Source organism: Kogia breviceps, chromosome 10 (assembly GCF_026419965.1).
Source record: "Kogia breviceps isolate mKogBre1 chromosome 10, mKogBre1 haplotype 1, whole genome shotgun sequence".
NCBI classification, from domain to species: Eukaryota; Metazoa; Chordata; class Mammalia; order Artiodactyla; family Physeteridae; genus Kogia; species Kogia breviceps.
Genome location: NC_081319.1, coordinates 94,632,243 through 94,647,948, shown reverse-complemented (window position 1 = coordinate 94,647,948; position 15,706 = coordinate 94,632,243). Strand labels below are relative to the sequence as shown.

General features: G+C 38.1%; 1 long non-coding RNA gene across 2 annotated transcripts in view; it reads right to left on the bottom strand.

Moving 5' to 3' along the window:
* LOC136792037 (uncharacterized) overlaps positions 1 to 15,706 on the bottom strand; it is a 161,400-nt gene that overhangs the window by 135,122 nt on the left and 10,572 nt on the right. For both annotated transcript variants that reach the window (XR_010835161.1, XR_010835160.1), the window contains exon 2: positions 2,383 to 2,491. This is a non-coding gene — a long non-coding RNA (uncharacterized lncRNA). The remainder of the gene's footprint in view (positions 1 to 2,382; positions 2,492 to 15,706) is intronic.

Here is a 15,706-nt window from a genome sequence, read left to right as displayed (position 1 = left end):
AAGTTTCCTTCCATTGCATCATCCTACCATAAAGCTTCTGGCCTGGTTGGAAAGGATGGAAGTGGTATCTTCTCTACAATCAGAAGAACTCTATGAACTAGGTCCTTCAAGTTTGGCCAATGCCACACTAAAGGGAAAGATAAAGAGTTTGGAAAATCTTATAAGATAATAGCTTGGATTGCTTGGTTTGTACATGGCTGCATAATCCAGTTGAATGACAGAAGCTGAATATCATTGCAGTGTTTCTCTTTGAATTCTATTTGTAATGTATTCTCCTGTTTTTTAGGTAGATGAATTCCTATGGAGACTAGATGAAGGTCATCTGTTTGTTGAGGCAAGTGAGGAAGCAGCATTGAACTTTTAAAAAATATGACCACCCTTTCAGCTAATCTGTACCTACTTGATTCTGGCAGTTTATTGTTGGCACAGTCCTGGCTGTCTAGTAGATTATAAGTCTTCTGAGAGCAGAGATCACGTTTGTTGTTCCCCACTGTACACCAAGCTCCTAGGATAGTACTTTAAGGACTCAGTAAGCAACCAGGAAATATTTTTTGAATGAACAAATAAACCATGAAAAATTTGGAATCTATACTCAGATGAAACAGATTAACCCAGCGATGACTCATGTTCATCTAAATCCAAGAAAATTTGTCTTCTGTAATGTTGAGAAGAAAGCTGATGTAGACCACTGAAGAGATGAATAGTAAACCAATGAGTCTCTAATTTGGGGCAGATGTGGAACATTCCAGGTTAAATGTGGGGTGGATTTCACTTTGAAAATACCCTGAATGAACTACATCTGAGGAAAAAACTAGGACAAACAATTTGACAAAAATTGGAGGCCACTAATAAAACGGTATAGAATTTTTTTTTTTTTTTTTTTTTTGCGGTACGCGGGTCTCTCACCGCTGTGGCCTCTCCCGTTGCTGAGCACAGGCTCCGGACGCGCAGGCTCAGCGGCCATGGCTCACGGGCCCAGCCGCTCCGCGACACGTGGGATCTTCCCGGGCCGGGGCACGAACCCGCGTCCCCTACATCGGCAGGCGGACTCTCAACCACTGCGCCACCAGGGAAGCCCTACCGGCAATATGGTATAGAATTTAATACACACACACACAGACTCGTACACGCTCAAGCTGAATACCATCAGGGGATTGTATCAATGGCAATATCCTGGTTGTGATATTACACTTTAGTTTTGCAAAATGTTACCATTGAAGGAAACTGGGCCAAGTGTATAACAAATCTCTATCATTTCCTACACTGTGTGCAAATCTACAGTTATCCCAATAAAATTCCAATAAAAGCAAAAAATAATAATAATAAAGAAGGTGAGCGAGAGAGAATTGTGAGAGCACTCATCAAAACTGTCGAAGTCACACAACATTGGAGACCATCAAATTAAGACAGAGCTAAAGCAATTCTCACTATGAGCCTGGGAGCTTTCTCAGCTTCAGATGATGGAACAGTTGCTTAAAACAGATATTTTTCCCAAAGTCAAAACTGGGATCCACAAAATGTTAAGAGATTGTGGGAGATTTAAAGTCGAGAGAAAGAATCCGTGAAGTTAAGAAAGACTGATGCTCTTGGTAACCTTTTTGCAGAAGTCACACCAGAGGCAGCTACTCTTTCTATCTCCACTTACTGTTGGCCCGGACAGTGAAATGTAATACTTTGAAGCTCTATATAATCCAATTTTGTAAAAGGATATTTTTCTTTTTAACCTTGCCATTTTTTCCCCCTTTCCTTATTAAAAGTCTCTATTAAACTGAAATATACTGCTTATCCAAAGAGGACAGTCAATATGGGTTTTAGCTTATCTATAATTTTTGGTTAGGTTGATTGAGGTAGATATCTTGAAAGCATGCTTTAAATCTTTCAGTCATCTCTTGCGATTATTATTAGCTTTCTTCTCTCATAATCCTACATCTCTAGTTTTGAGTATTATTATCAGATTCATTCATTTGTAGTAGTATTATTTTGTTGCAATAAGTGTTAGACATAACAAGATGAAAAATTCCTTCAATTTGATTACATAACAAAATCAATATTTTCATGTGTCCTTGTTACCTTTTAAAGCTGTCAGTGTATATGTTCGATTTTTATATATTTGCAGCAATATTATAATGACAAATTAAAGTTACGTTCTCATTTTTGTTCCATGGATTCATTCATTCACCTTTTATTTATCCAATTAGGATTTTTAATTATAAATAAGCACCTGCCACTGTGGTCAGAGTAGATTTAAGGGGAGAACTAATGTCGTTCAATGCAATTTAAAATATCCATTTTGAAAATAGAGAAAAACTAAAAAGTGAAGATTACTAGTCAGTACTATTCGCCCTTGATTAGAAATATTAGCAAAGTTCATAACAAACTCACCCAATATGCCATCAGTGAATTGTCATGATGTTCATTTTGTCCTTATTGATTCAGGCAGACATCCCCGCGGAAATGATCAATAGGGATAAATCTTCACTTTTCTTAGTTTCTGTAGATGAAATTTTAAAGAGCCATTGCCAAATCTGTCATTCAATTTTCCAAAAAGTGTTTAGTAAGCTAATGTATGCTGAAAACTGTCAGAGTGATACCCCACATTAAAGGAATCTGTGTGACCATTAGTAGGTAGGACTGGTATAAGAGGATAGACCAAGATGATCCCATCATGCAGCTGGACCAGAAAAAGGAGGTGTCCATTCTTGCTATCTGAATAAAATGAATCACATTCACCTGATATTCCACAAGCTGACCCTCTAACGACAGCAAAAATCAGTGTAGCCAGAGCCTTTGCTTCTATCAGAATTCCTCTGCCTTCAAGCTTAAGAAGAATACAAGGAGGAAGTGAAGAGTCAGATAAGGAAGCATTTTCTGGAACATGGGGTAATCTGTAAATGGGTGATATTAACATCTAAAAGAAACATTTTAAAGTCAGAATGTTTATATACCTTTTCACTTTCAAGGAAAAGATGAATGGTCACCAGAAGACACTCTGGGTGTCAGAAAAAAAGGCCATATTTTCTCCTTGAGGACATGACCTGAAACAGCTCTATACTTGTTGACCTGCTGTTGGCGAGGCCTGACCTATCAGGGCCAAGAATAGCACTAAAAGGAAGGATTTGGGCCTATCAGGCCATCTTTGGAGTAAAGGTCTTGCAAAGAAGTCACGCAGATACAGGGCAGGGTATTATTCTGGGACTGCTGAGAAAGAGATTGGCTGAGGGGTAGGGTTAAGCTTCCTGGAGAGAGATGAGCAGAGCAATTTGCCTGAGTGTTTCTACTGATGAAAATGTTATCACACAAGATTCTACCTCATGAGGAGACTCTTGGTTAAAGCCTTGACCCTTTAATCCGTTTGCTTTCAAACAGTGTGAGATCTTTTTGCTCATCTTCAAGAAGACATACAGAACATCTTGACCTTTCTTACCTGATCCCCTTGACTCAATTTCCTTTCTTGGGAGGCGAGCTAAGCATTCTTTGGATGTGTACAGAGTCTCAGTCCCTGAAAGGCTGAAGAATGCTGGTCAGTTTCTTGTTGGGAAAGAAAGTTATGGGTCTGTTGTAAGGAGGGCTACATCAGCAGGCCTTGTCTACCTCTGTCTTAAAGATATATACTATGGGAGCTGACTGCATTTCTAGCTAGCTTCTTAATGCTTTTCATAATGAGAGAATGGGGTAGAGACATTAGTACACAAGACTTTAGAAGTCTAAGTTTTGGGAGAAGGGATTCAATTTACCCAGCTCTTGCTTTGAAGGCTGACAGCTGTTAAAAGGCTTCTAATGGTATTGTGAACTGTCTTCTGTTGGTTCTCTGTGTCTGAAAGCTCAGATTTGTTTCTAAATTAAAATCTGTCAAATGATCATATTGATGAGTGTTTTCTGGGTGTAAATTCTCATATACTGCTTTCTCAATCCATGACATGGGCTACTGGAAAGCATGGATGATGCCAGAAAAGCATATTTAAAGAATTTTGAGTTTCAATTTTTTTTTAATTGAAGTAGAGTTGATTTACAGGGTTGTGCCAGCCTCTGCTGTAGAGCAAAGTGACTCAGTTATATACATGTAGACATTCTTTTTTTTATATTCTAGCATTTTGAGTTTTAGGGTATACTCTTTTCAGGTAAGGGCTGATTATCCTAAATTATACAAGAAACGTTTTTCCAAGAACTTATCTGAGTGACCGTTGAAGCTGAACTCTTATTTTCCACGTAGGATATTTTTGGCTTGTAATTTTTCTTGCCGGGAACTATGATTTTAGATGTGGAGCTTTAGCCTTCCCCAGGGGACTATCTCTATGATCAGGAAGCTCTTTTAGATTTGTTACGAGTGACCTAACTCTTTGGAGCAGCTACGACAACCAAGTAAGACCTATATTCACTAAAACAGCTAAGGGCTAATAACAAATGGACCCTACCACCAATGTGAGCAAGTCCTGTTTGATTTAAAGCCAACAGTCAAACAAACAAACAAATAAAACTGTAAAAGACAGGTTTAAGCCATAAACTTAAGAAGTCTCTGGCTGAGGCTTCCAGTAGAGATCTTCAAGGGTCCCGGTGATTCAGCTGATGGATCTGATTTAAAACTAGAATATAATAAACCTGCAAGGGAAAGGTAAGTTACAGCCTGGAGTGAGGTCAGGGCATCGGCAGCTGATACAGCTAATCTCTCTGTCAGGCCAGTTACATTCAAAATTTGGAAGCCACCAGGCATTTTTTCCCTTCTCATTGAGATCCCCATTCCTTTCCCCCTCTACTCTATTAGACCATGAAATGCTTTATTTTGACTTGCTTTATAGACTCAAGGTTATAAAGGGAGAATTTATTGATCTTAGTTCCAACAAAACATCTTTCATTTTCATTAAACAAAATGCCTAAAATCTGTTATGTTGCAAGTAATAAATTTGTACTTCCATTTTTACAATAGGCTAAAGATGCAGTTAAGAATGAAGCCAACTCCTCAAGCTCCATTAGAGGCTACATGAATTATTTGAATCAAATTACAACACAAATTCAGACATTAAAAAAAAAAAATTTCTCGGAAAATCCATGTCTATGGTTCCCAGTTCTTCCTGGGGTCAAAATTGTTATTTTTCATATTCTTTCTGCCTATAAGAGTATTATTGACAATAATAAAGAATATTTTGTAAATAATTTTAAATTTTAGAAAAGGAGAAAGTAAAACTCAATCTGAATCCACTTATAATAGCACGAAAAGGATAAAATACTTAGGAATAAATTTAACAAAAGAAGTGTAAGACTTATGTACTGAAAACTACAAAGCATTGTTGAAAGAAATTAAAGGAGATTTAACTAAATGAACAAATATCCCATGTTCATGGATCAAGGGACTTAGTATTATTAAGGTAGTAATACTCTCCAAATTGATCTACAGATTCAATGCAATCTGTATCAGAATCCTGACTGCCTTTTGTTGGGCAGAACTGATAAGGTGACCCTAAAATTCAAAAGGAAATTCAAGGAACCCAGACGAGTCAAAACAATCTTGAGGAAAAAGAGCAAAGTTAAAGGACTCTTACTTTCCAGTTTCAAACTTTACTACAAAGCTACAATAACTGTGACAATGAGGTACTGTCATAAAGCTAAACATATAGATCAATGGAATAGAATTGAAAGTACAGAATTAAATCCATACATTTATTTATTTATTTGGCCATGCTATGCACGTGGCATTAAGGATCTTAGTTTTGTGACCAGGGATTGAACCCGTGCCCTCTGCAGTGGAAGCACAGAGTCCTAACCACTGGACTGCCAGGGAATTCCCTAAATCCATAAATTTATGGTTAACTGGTTTTTGACAACGGTGCCAAGACCATTCAATGGGTAAGGAACAGTCTTCTCAACCAATGGTGCTTGGACACCTGGCTATCAATGAAAAAGAATGAAATTGGACCTTTTCCTCAAATAATATACAAAAATTAACTCAAAATGGATCATTGACCTAAATATAAGAGCTAAAACTATAAAACTCCTTGAAGAAAACACAGGCATAATCTTTGTGACCCTGAATCAGGTAATGGATTCTTAGATATGATACCCAAACCACAAGCAACAAAAGAAAATGTAATTGGACTTAATGAAATTTAAAACTTTTGTGCTTCAAAGGACACTATCAAGAAAAAAGACAACTCATAGAACAGGAGAAAATATTTGCAATCATATATCTGATAAAGGACTTGTGTATAGAATATATAAAGAGCTCCTACAACTCAATAATAAAAAGACAAATAACCCAATTGAAAAACAGGCAAAAGATTGAATAGACATTTATCCTAAGAAGACACACAGATGGCTAATAAACCCTTGAAAAGATACTTGAAATCCTTAGTTACCTGGGAAATGTAAATCAAAACCACAATAACTATTTCACATCCACTAGGATGGCTAAAATCAAAATGACAGACAGTAATAGATGCTGGCAAAGATGTGGAGAAAATGGAATCCTAAAACACTGCTTCTGGGATTATAAAATGGGGTAGCCACCTTGGAAAACAGTTTGGTAGTTCCTTAAACTGTTTAACATAGAGTCATTATATAATTCAGCAATTCTACTTCTGGAAAAGCAGACTCAAGAAAATTGAAAACATATGTCCACATAAAACTTGTACATAAATATTCATAGCAGAATATTTATAATAGTCAAAAAGTAGAAATTGCAAAAATGTCTACCAAATAATGAATAGATAAATAAAAATATAATATATCCAGGCAGGGGGATGCTATTCTACAACAAAGAGGATTGAAATACTAAAACATGCTGCAACATAGATGAACCTTGAAAACATTATGTTAAATGAAAGAAGCCAATCGCAAAAGGCCATGTATTGCATGATTCCATTTATATGTAATTTGCAGAACAGGCAAGTCCATAGAGACAGAAAGTGGATTAGTGATTGCCAGCGGCTGGATGTAGGGGACAATGGGGTAATAACTTCTAATGGGTACAGAGTTTCTTTTGCAGTGATAAAATGTTCTAACGTTAGATATTGTTGATGGTCTACAACTTTGTGAATATGCTAAAAACACTGAATTTTTACTTTATTTTTTTTCCTGCCCCAAATTCTTTAATGGCTCCCTATAACCTCCAGGATAAATTCTAGCAGCTGGAACAGGGCATTAACACTTTTTATCGTCTGATCTCAGCAAACCAAAACAGCCATATCTATTGCCACAGCCCCTACCCATTTCCTCATGCTCTCCCCATGCCTTAAATGTTACCAACACTGATTGCTTTTAAAAATTTTTACTTTAAAAGTGTGAATTTTCTAGTATGTGAATTATATCTCAATAAAGTTGTTATTAAAATTAAGCCAATGGGTTGTCATTTTTAAATAAAGATGGCACTTGTGAAAAAAATACATAACTCAATCTGAGACCATATTACATATTAATAAAGCTAAGGCTATTCACATGTTGGGGTACATATGTACATTTGCACAAACACACACACACATTATTTCCACAAGATTTTGATCAAACAGTGCATTCTGTGTTTACTCTTTTTCAGGTAACAGCATAGGCTTTCCTCCAGGGATACCAAATATTCCTGTAAAGCAGGGTTCTTCCAAAAGGTGGGAAGAGTACCACTGGGGATACTCAGGACAATTTTAGTTGGTACTTTGTTGAACACTTTTTATTTTAATACTTATCCGTTTATGTTATTGTGTACTGAAAAATATAATGAGCACGTCAAACTCATGTCATAGATATAACTGCTTAGGATCAGGATAGGCGGGAATATATGTTTTAAAAACTGAGACAATTTAAAGAAATACACTAAGTATGTAATAGTAGGCCTAAACATAGGGCAAAAGCCCTGAAATGGTACTGAAATAACTGTAGTTTAAAAAAATCCTCTTCCAGGGCTTCCCTGGTGGCGCAGTGGTTGACAGTCCGCCTGCCGATGCAGGGGACACGGATTCGTGCCCCAGTCCGGGAGGATCCCACGTGCCGCGGAGCGGCTGGGCCCGTGAGCCATGGCCGCTGAGCCTGCGCGTCCGGAGCCTGTGCTCCGCAACGGGAGAGGCCACAACAATGAGAGGCCCGCGTGCTGCAAAACAACAACAACAACAAACCTCTTCCAAAATACTTTTTTTAATCACGTCATAGTATTTTGTTGCACGGGTGGGTATAGCATCACTCAGTCTCTCTTGATGGGCCATTGGGTTGTTCACAACTAGAAGTTGTTATTCTGGTGAGTCTCCCCAGTGCCCAGCTGGTGCCCTCCTTGCCATGGCTGGCCAGGGGTGGCTCACAGAGGAAGCGGAAGTAGCCAGTGAAAACCTTTCTAGCAATCTTCAAAAGCAGACTCCCTTGGAAAAGGTTTGCTCGTGTAAGTTCAGACTGTAAATTTACCTGATGGATGCACTGGAGTATATTTTAAAGCTACATGTTCTTGTGGTAAGGCAGGAAAAAAGAGGGTGGCCAGTAGCCATGATGGGTGAAACCACTTCCCTTCCCTTCAGTTCTCCTTGCCCCATGCTTTGCTCTCCAGGATTCAATAACTGATGAGTCCTGAAATGGCGATAGGAAAACTTGGGGCTCTTCCTGCAAGATCTCCCTCTCTCCCCCTCTCTCTCTCCCTCTCCCTCTCTCTCTCTCTCTCTCTCTCTCTCTCTCTCTGCAGTCACTTCCTTCCACCCCCTCCCCAAGCAAATGGGCTCAGAACAGCAAGCCAACTTTATAAAACCAGCTCTGAGAAGGACAAAAATGCCTGATCTGTGTTTAAAAGGCAACACCATGTATTTAGAAATAACCTGCTTTCAGGAAATTCAGAACAATCTTCTTAAAGTTCTGCTGGAGCGAGCCAATTTCTCTTTTAGGGTCACTTGTTTGTATTAATAGAAATCCATCTGCATAAAGTGACAGTCTACGTTCCTGCTCCCCCGCCTGCCACCAGATGGAGACTTGGTCAAAGTGGGATGCTGTCTTTCACACAGATGCCAGCATATATAAAAAGACAAGTTATTGGTGGAAATTATAATAGATGGAGATTAGGACCATTCTAAAACAGACTTGGATCTCTGCTTTTGACACAGGAAATGTTGTTTACACCATTTCAGCGGGATTGCCAAAAATATACCAGTTCCACGCTAAAGATAATTACTTACACTACTTACTAACAGATAATGCATCCTTCTGAGTAAGTTTTTAAAAAAAAATTTAAAAAGAGACTCCTCCAGTTAGCACTTATTTATTTATCCTTTTTACTCACCTTTCCTTGACAGTTCCTAACCCACCTCTGATCAGGACTGTCTTGACATTGCTGGTGACTGGAATACCTCATCCCTCTAGATACTACCATCGGCCCAAGGCTGTAGCCCTCAGTCAACCCCGTAGCTAATTAAGTCCTGTGACCTCTACCTTCTTTACTTTTCCAACCATCTCATACCAGTCTCATGCAGTTCATATCTTGTGGCCAGTACTGTATGAGTTATGACAATATAGGGTCTCAAACATGGTGGAAAGTGAGGAGAATTGGAGGAATCAGGGAGAGTTTAATTCATAGAAGTTGACGTAGAAATACTGGGAGTTAAGAAATATGAGGAACAAATAAAAGTCTCCATTTATCCCTAACCCTTCATCCCAACCTTGAAGGCAGTTTTTGGATTTGTTTGTTTCTGATATGTCCTGCCAGACATTTTCTAACCCTTTATAAACATATATGGTTGAAATTTTCAAAGTGTGACACAAATGGGAGTATAATTAAACATCTGTTTTGTACCTTGATATTTTTCAATGAACAATGTATCTTGAATATTCTTCCAGACCAGTACATGGAGCTCTACCTGATTCTGCTTGGTATTATACTATACGGATGAATGGAAATTTCTTAAACTCATCCTCCTACGGAAGGGCATTTAACTCATTTCCAGTTTTACCATTACCCACAAGGGTGCAGTGAACAGCTCTCTACAATGGACTTTAATCACCTATGTGAGTACACGTGTTGGACAATTTCCTGCAAGTGTAATGGAAATTCACATTTATTGAAAAGAGTGAAACTGTGATTGTCCCAGAAATCTTGGTTGCATAGGCAGAATAATTAAAACTATTTTCTGCTCACAAATAGCCAAGTTGATCTAAGGGAGAAGTGATTTTCCCATTCACTATCAGCTACAATTGAAAACTCAGAGGAAAATTACCCTCTCATTTGGTTTCTCCTCAGGGAACATTTAAATGATATTCCTGCCCCAGAAAAATCTGCAAGTTAATAAAAAATTTTAGGATCTCTTAGTATTATACTTTTGCAAAGTGCAGGGCATGACTGGGCATGGAGATCTGAATAATTCAAAAGAGAAAACAAACCAAAACACTTGGCCTGAAAATAGCCAGAAGATTGAATCAAAAGTGTTGTTGGTTTCTTTTTGTTTTACTATATTGATGGATGCCATTCAACTAGCAAATTTTGGAGGAAAATATTACTTTAATATTAAAAGAATCTTGTATACGTCATGGTGTACAATTTTAAATTTACATAAGTTTTTTGATAAACAGGAGGTTTTGAAGAGATTTTATTCTTGTTACAGGTTAGTCTATGACCCTGGTCCCCTATACATTTACCTCTGCCATTAGAGGTATACTTATGTCAAGTTTTCACTGGACAAACCCATTAAATTTTTTTCCATTCCTCATTTTGTAAGATTGTGTGCCTGTGTGTATGCATATCAATTTACAAGAACCCCACAAAGGCAATTATAAATGGAGAGCTCGTGGAATCAGTAATGTTAGCTATTGTCAGAGTCATACATTGTTCTGTGTTGAAGTTAATAAATATTAAGGCCAAAGGTGGTAAAAGTAGATGTAAACTTCTGAAGTTATGGATTGTTTGACCCTGACTAATCTTAGGTCAAGACAAAGAGTAGAGTGGAGGATTTTGAAAAAAAAATTTTTTTTAAATAATTTAAAAGAGAGAGAGAATGATACTCAATATTTTGTAATAACCTATAAGGGAAAATAATCTGAAAAAGAATATATATATATATATACATATATATATATATATATATCTGAATTACTGTGTTGAACACCTGAAACTAACACAACATTATAAATCCACTATACTTCAATTTAAAAAAAGACAAAAAAAGAATTTAAAAGAAATAGTGAACAAATTTTCTGTCCGTATTAAAAGAACTTTCATGATGGCTCTAAGCATTTTTTGAAACCAGAAGTATAGCATTTCATAGGATATTTCCTAAAGCTTTATATTTCTCTGTCATGCTCAAGGCCTGTGGAATTATAGCTATTTCTTCTACCTGTCCTGGCGTTATGTAAAAGTAAATGCTTTACCTTATTTGTCTTTGTTCAGTGTCTCCTTTTATAAAGATGAATGATGACCTTGTGACTTCTGAACACCAGTGATAGGTTATTTCAGGACTTTTTTCCTCAATAGAGCAGCCTCTTTTTTTTTTTTTAACCTTTCATCTATTTTGGAGTTAAGCATTGTCAGTATTACCCTGGCCCTCTTACTTTGGGAATGACTAAGAAAAAAAAAAAATCAGATTCTTAAAAGGATTATCTTTTTAGTTTTTTTTTTTTCTTTTATCCTTAAAACTCTTCATACTTCCCCAGCTTTTTGTTTCTATTTGCATCTGAAATCTGTTTTACTTGGTGGCCAGTTGATATGCATTCCATTTCTGTTTCTAGAGTTACTGGCACCTTCATCATCCTTTCACAAGTAGAAACACTGAGGCCACAAAGGCAATAAGGGCTTGGCAGCATCCTCAACTTGGTTTTTGAAGGAATTGAGATCATGAGATGCCGAGTTTTCTCTCCAACCATGCTTTCCCTCTTGTTTCATAACTGGCTTCTTTTGAACTCTCTGGTAGTTCAAGTGATGGGGTTATAAACAGTGAGTAGCTGGTGAGGCAGAAGCAGCTTCTGTATCCAGCCTTAGACACTCAGGAAGGGCGAGCCAAACATTAGGATAACCTTCATAATAGCGCCTTAATCTTGTGGAAGGAGAAGACCAGCCTCTTCAAGGATGTTAATCAAACAATCTCTGGTCTTCTGTTCTTTCAATAAGACTATACCTTGCAGCATTAAAGAAGCATGAACTTCAGACGGAGAGCTGAAAAAAACCTAGATTCTAGTCTGGTTCAATGAGTGTGGGATTTGGATCCGCCTTTTAACCTCTCAGTATTCTACTTTGTAAAATAAGAGTTTGGTCTTTCATTTTTAAGTTTCTCTTCCAGCCCTATCTACATTCTGTGATTCTTCTGAGGTTGGGTAAATGCCAGAGAATTGTGAGAAATAATTCTAAGAAATATCAGTGTTCTTTTTGTCTTCTAACTTTTGTGCCATTTGCTAACTAGAATAAAGACTGTTGTTTCATCAAGCAATTTTTAAAAAATATAAGCAATTCATGCTACTCTTAATGACTGGTAGTATTTTAATTGGTTTTGGGGAAAAAAGGTATATGGTCACATTGTTCATTAAAGTACTAAACAAGGAATACATTTAAGTTACCATGATTGACCCTGGTGGTAACACAAAGATGAGTAAAAAGCAACAAACAATCTCTAACCTCAAGCAATATATAGTGTACATGCATATAGCTAACTCTAACACAAAGTGTAAAATGAGTACAATGAATTGATGTAAAAATTCAGAGGAAGGGGACATTACTCTCAGTGGGAAGACCTGGGAAGTCTTTATGGAGAAATTCACTTCCTGGTACTAGTAAGTATTCAGCAGAATGAATGAGGTTGCATGTGAACCAGACCATCGAGGATAAGTAGGAAATTAGTCATATTGAGTTGAAAAAGTAGGAGATCAAGGCAGAGGGAATGGTGTGAACAAAGGTGTGATATTTTGGACATATACAAAAAAGAGTTAATGTCTAGCCAGGTCTGCCAGCCCCCAGAGCCCTCCTCTCCTGCAATTGTGTCTATCTGACCTCTATCCCCAGCTTACTAATGACCTCTTGGACCCTGTGTGTACACATGCACTTGTGTGTGTGCATGTGTGCATGTGTGTGTGAATCTGATATTCAGTTGCCAATCAAGCCTTGATTGTCAACCAGGCCTTGTTTTGTTTCTGAGCCCCACCCCAGTACTAATCTCTAGATTTCTGTCCCATTTCCTGGACCTGAACCCATATTTAGTAATCAGCCTGCACGCCAATCTCTCTCAGATATAAGCCCCACCTCATTCTTGGTCTTTCAGCACTTTAAAGACCTTGATCCACTTTCTTCTGGCCTCTATGGTTTCTGAGATGTTCACATTCCTTCAAATCATTGTGCCCCTGTGTGCAATGTGTTAGTTTTTCCCTAACAGCTTTCAAGATTTTTTTTAATCTTGGGTTTTCAGTAATTTGATTATGATGTGTCAGGTGTGGTTGATTTTGAGTTTATCATACTTGGAGTTTGCTAAGCTGCTTTAATCTCTAAGTTTATGTCTCTCTCCAATTTTAGAAATTTTCAGCTCATATTTTCTTTTTCTTCTCTTTCTAGAATTCCCATGACATATATGTTAGACCTTTTGATATTGTTCTAAACCTCCCTGAGGCTCTCTTTTTAGTTTATTTTTTCCTCTCCATTCTTCCAATTGGATAATTTTTATTGGTCTATCTTCAGGTTCACTGATTCTTTTATTCCTGTCATCTCTATTCTGCTGTTGAGCCTACTCAATAAATTTTTAAAATTTCAAATATTTTATTTTTAAATTCTTTACTTTCTAATTAGTTCCTCTTTATAGTTTCTATTTCTCTGCTGAGAACTACTTTCTTTTCATTCATTGCAAGTATTTTGAGGTTTATTTCATGGATCATAGTTACAAAAGCTGCTTTAAAATCTCTGCCTGAAAATGTTAACATCTGGGTCATCTCAGGGTTGACCTATGTTGCTTCTCTTTTCCCTTGAAGATTGGTCACATTTTTCTGGTTCTATGTATGTCTGAGCAACTCTCCTGGCCGTCAAGAATATTATGTCATGTAGATTCTTGTTCTAATTCTCTCGAAAGTGTTGATTTTTTTGTTGTTGTTTGATACCTAGTTCTGTTCACACTGAAAGTTCTGTTTTGCCTTTTGCAGGCGGTAGTTCTAATCTCAGTTGAGCTTTTAAAGCCTTTAGTGTGCTGCTTTGAGTATGTCCCTTGTGTGTGCCACTTAGGGATTAATAAGAGTTGGGCTGTGATTTAAATATCAGTTCAGTTCTCAAAGCCTTGACTATGTTGGTTTGGGTCTGATCCACACATGCACTTGTGCAGGTTCATAAACAGAATTATGGATCCTCTTGTGTAGTTCTCTCTTCTCCACACTCTCTGGCCCACAAATCCCCCTTTTCCAGCTTTCAGTCCAGAAAGTGGGAATATTAGCTCAGTTTTAGGTACCTGCAATGCTGACCCCTTCCCAGTTCTGTGCTTGGGGTCACCCTCAGGGCAAAGCTGGGAGAAAAGGGGAAAAAAGACCTGGGAAATTCAAGTGCCCTGTTGATATGGGCTTAGTTTCCAGAGTTCTCAAGTAGTTACTTTTTGTATCTTGTCCAGAGTTTTTAGTTGCAATATATAGGAGAGGAAGGCTGTGGTGGGCGTGCCCTCCTCTGCCAGAAAAGGAGTGTAAGTTCATGTGGAAAAGTACATTTTCAAGTAGCTTGGAGAGAAAACGAAGGAGAGAGCAGGATGGAACTCTGGTAGGGAGGCAGGGTGGAGAGAAGGATGCTTTAGAAAGGAGGGACTTGCTTAAAAGCCATGAGACCCACAGGAGAGGTAAAATAAGAAAAATGACCTGCCTCAATGATGAAACTTTGCTAAAAGATGTTAAAAGGACTCTGAAAATTAGGTCCATGCAGGCAGATCATGGCACAAGGTGGAAAGATGGAGAAGTCATCTGTAAGGGAATAAATTCTCCAGGTTGCTTTTGTTTTTCTTTTTTTCCTTTTCCGTGGCTTTGACCTCTGAACTACCTCAAGCACAGAGATGGGAAGGGGGGTTCTGAGGTGCAGGCTGCTAAAACGCAGATAATAACCCATTTTTCTGATCTGAAGCGTGGGGTGATGGCATACTTGTGGGCCAGAGGGTAGAGAGGAGAAAATCATGGAAGGAGATGCATAATTCTGTTTATGAACCCACACACCGTATGCATGGTCAGACTGGGGAATCAAGAAGAGGAGACGGGATTCAGGGCATAAATGGTGGGTGTGGCTTAGAGGAGAGGAAGGATGCTTTTTTTCTCTGAGATGGAAGAAGGGACGTGAAAATGAATGACGATCCCCAGAAATTTGGAGGGTGAAGAGAAAGGAAGCTGAGTTGGCTGATACCTTACATCTTGCTGAGATCACCTGCCAAAAGGGAGTGGGGCTGGGTTGAAGAAGCCTTTAGTTAATCAAACCCTCCAAATGAAGGGACTTGAATTTAGTTGCCGTGCTAGCACCGTTTCATCTCTGACTGTAAACCCTCACTGTTCCCATAGGAGCTAAATGCTGGGGCAGAACTTGTCAGGAGACAACTAGGTCTAAACTTGGGTAGCATGTGCATTGCATATTCTCTCCATTTCTAGAGTTGAAAATGGTTTTGGGAAAAAAAAAATCATACAATTATAATATGTGGACCACAGAAGAAAGAAAAGTTAGCAATGTTCTGGGAATCCTGCCCAGCTCTTTTATGATTCTGAGTAGTAAAGTTACAACATGCCACATGCAAACTTGTTTGGCAGATCGTGTGCTAAAGTGTGTGTGCTTAGTCAAGGCCTC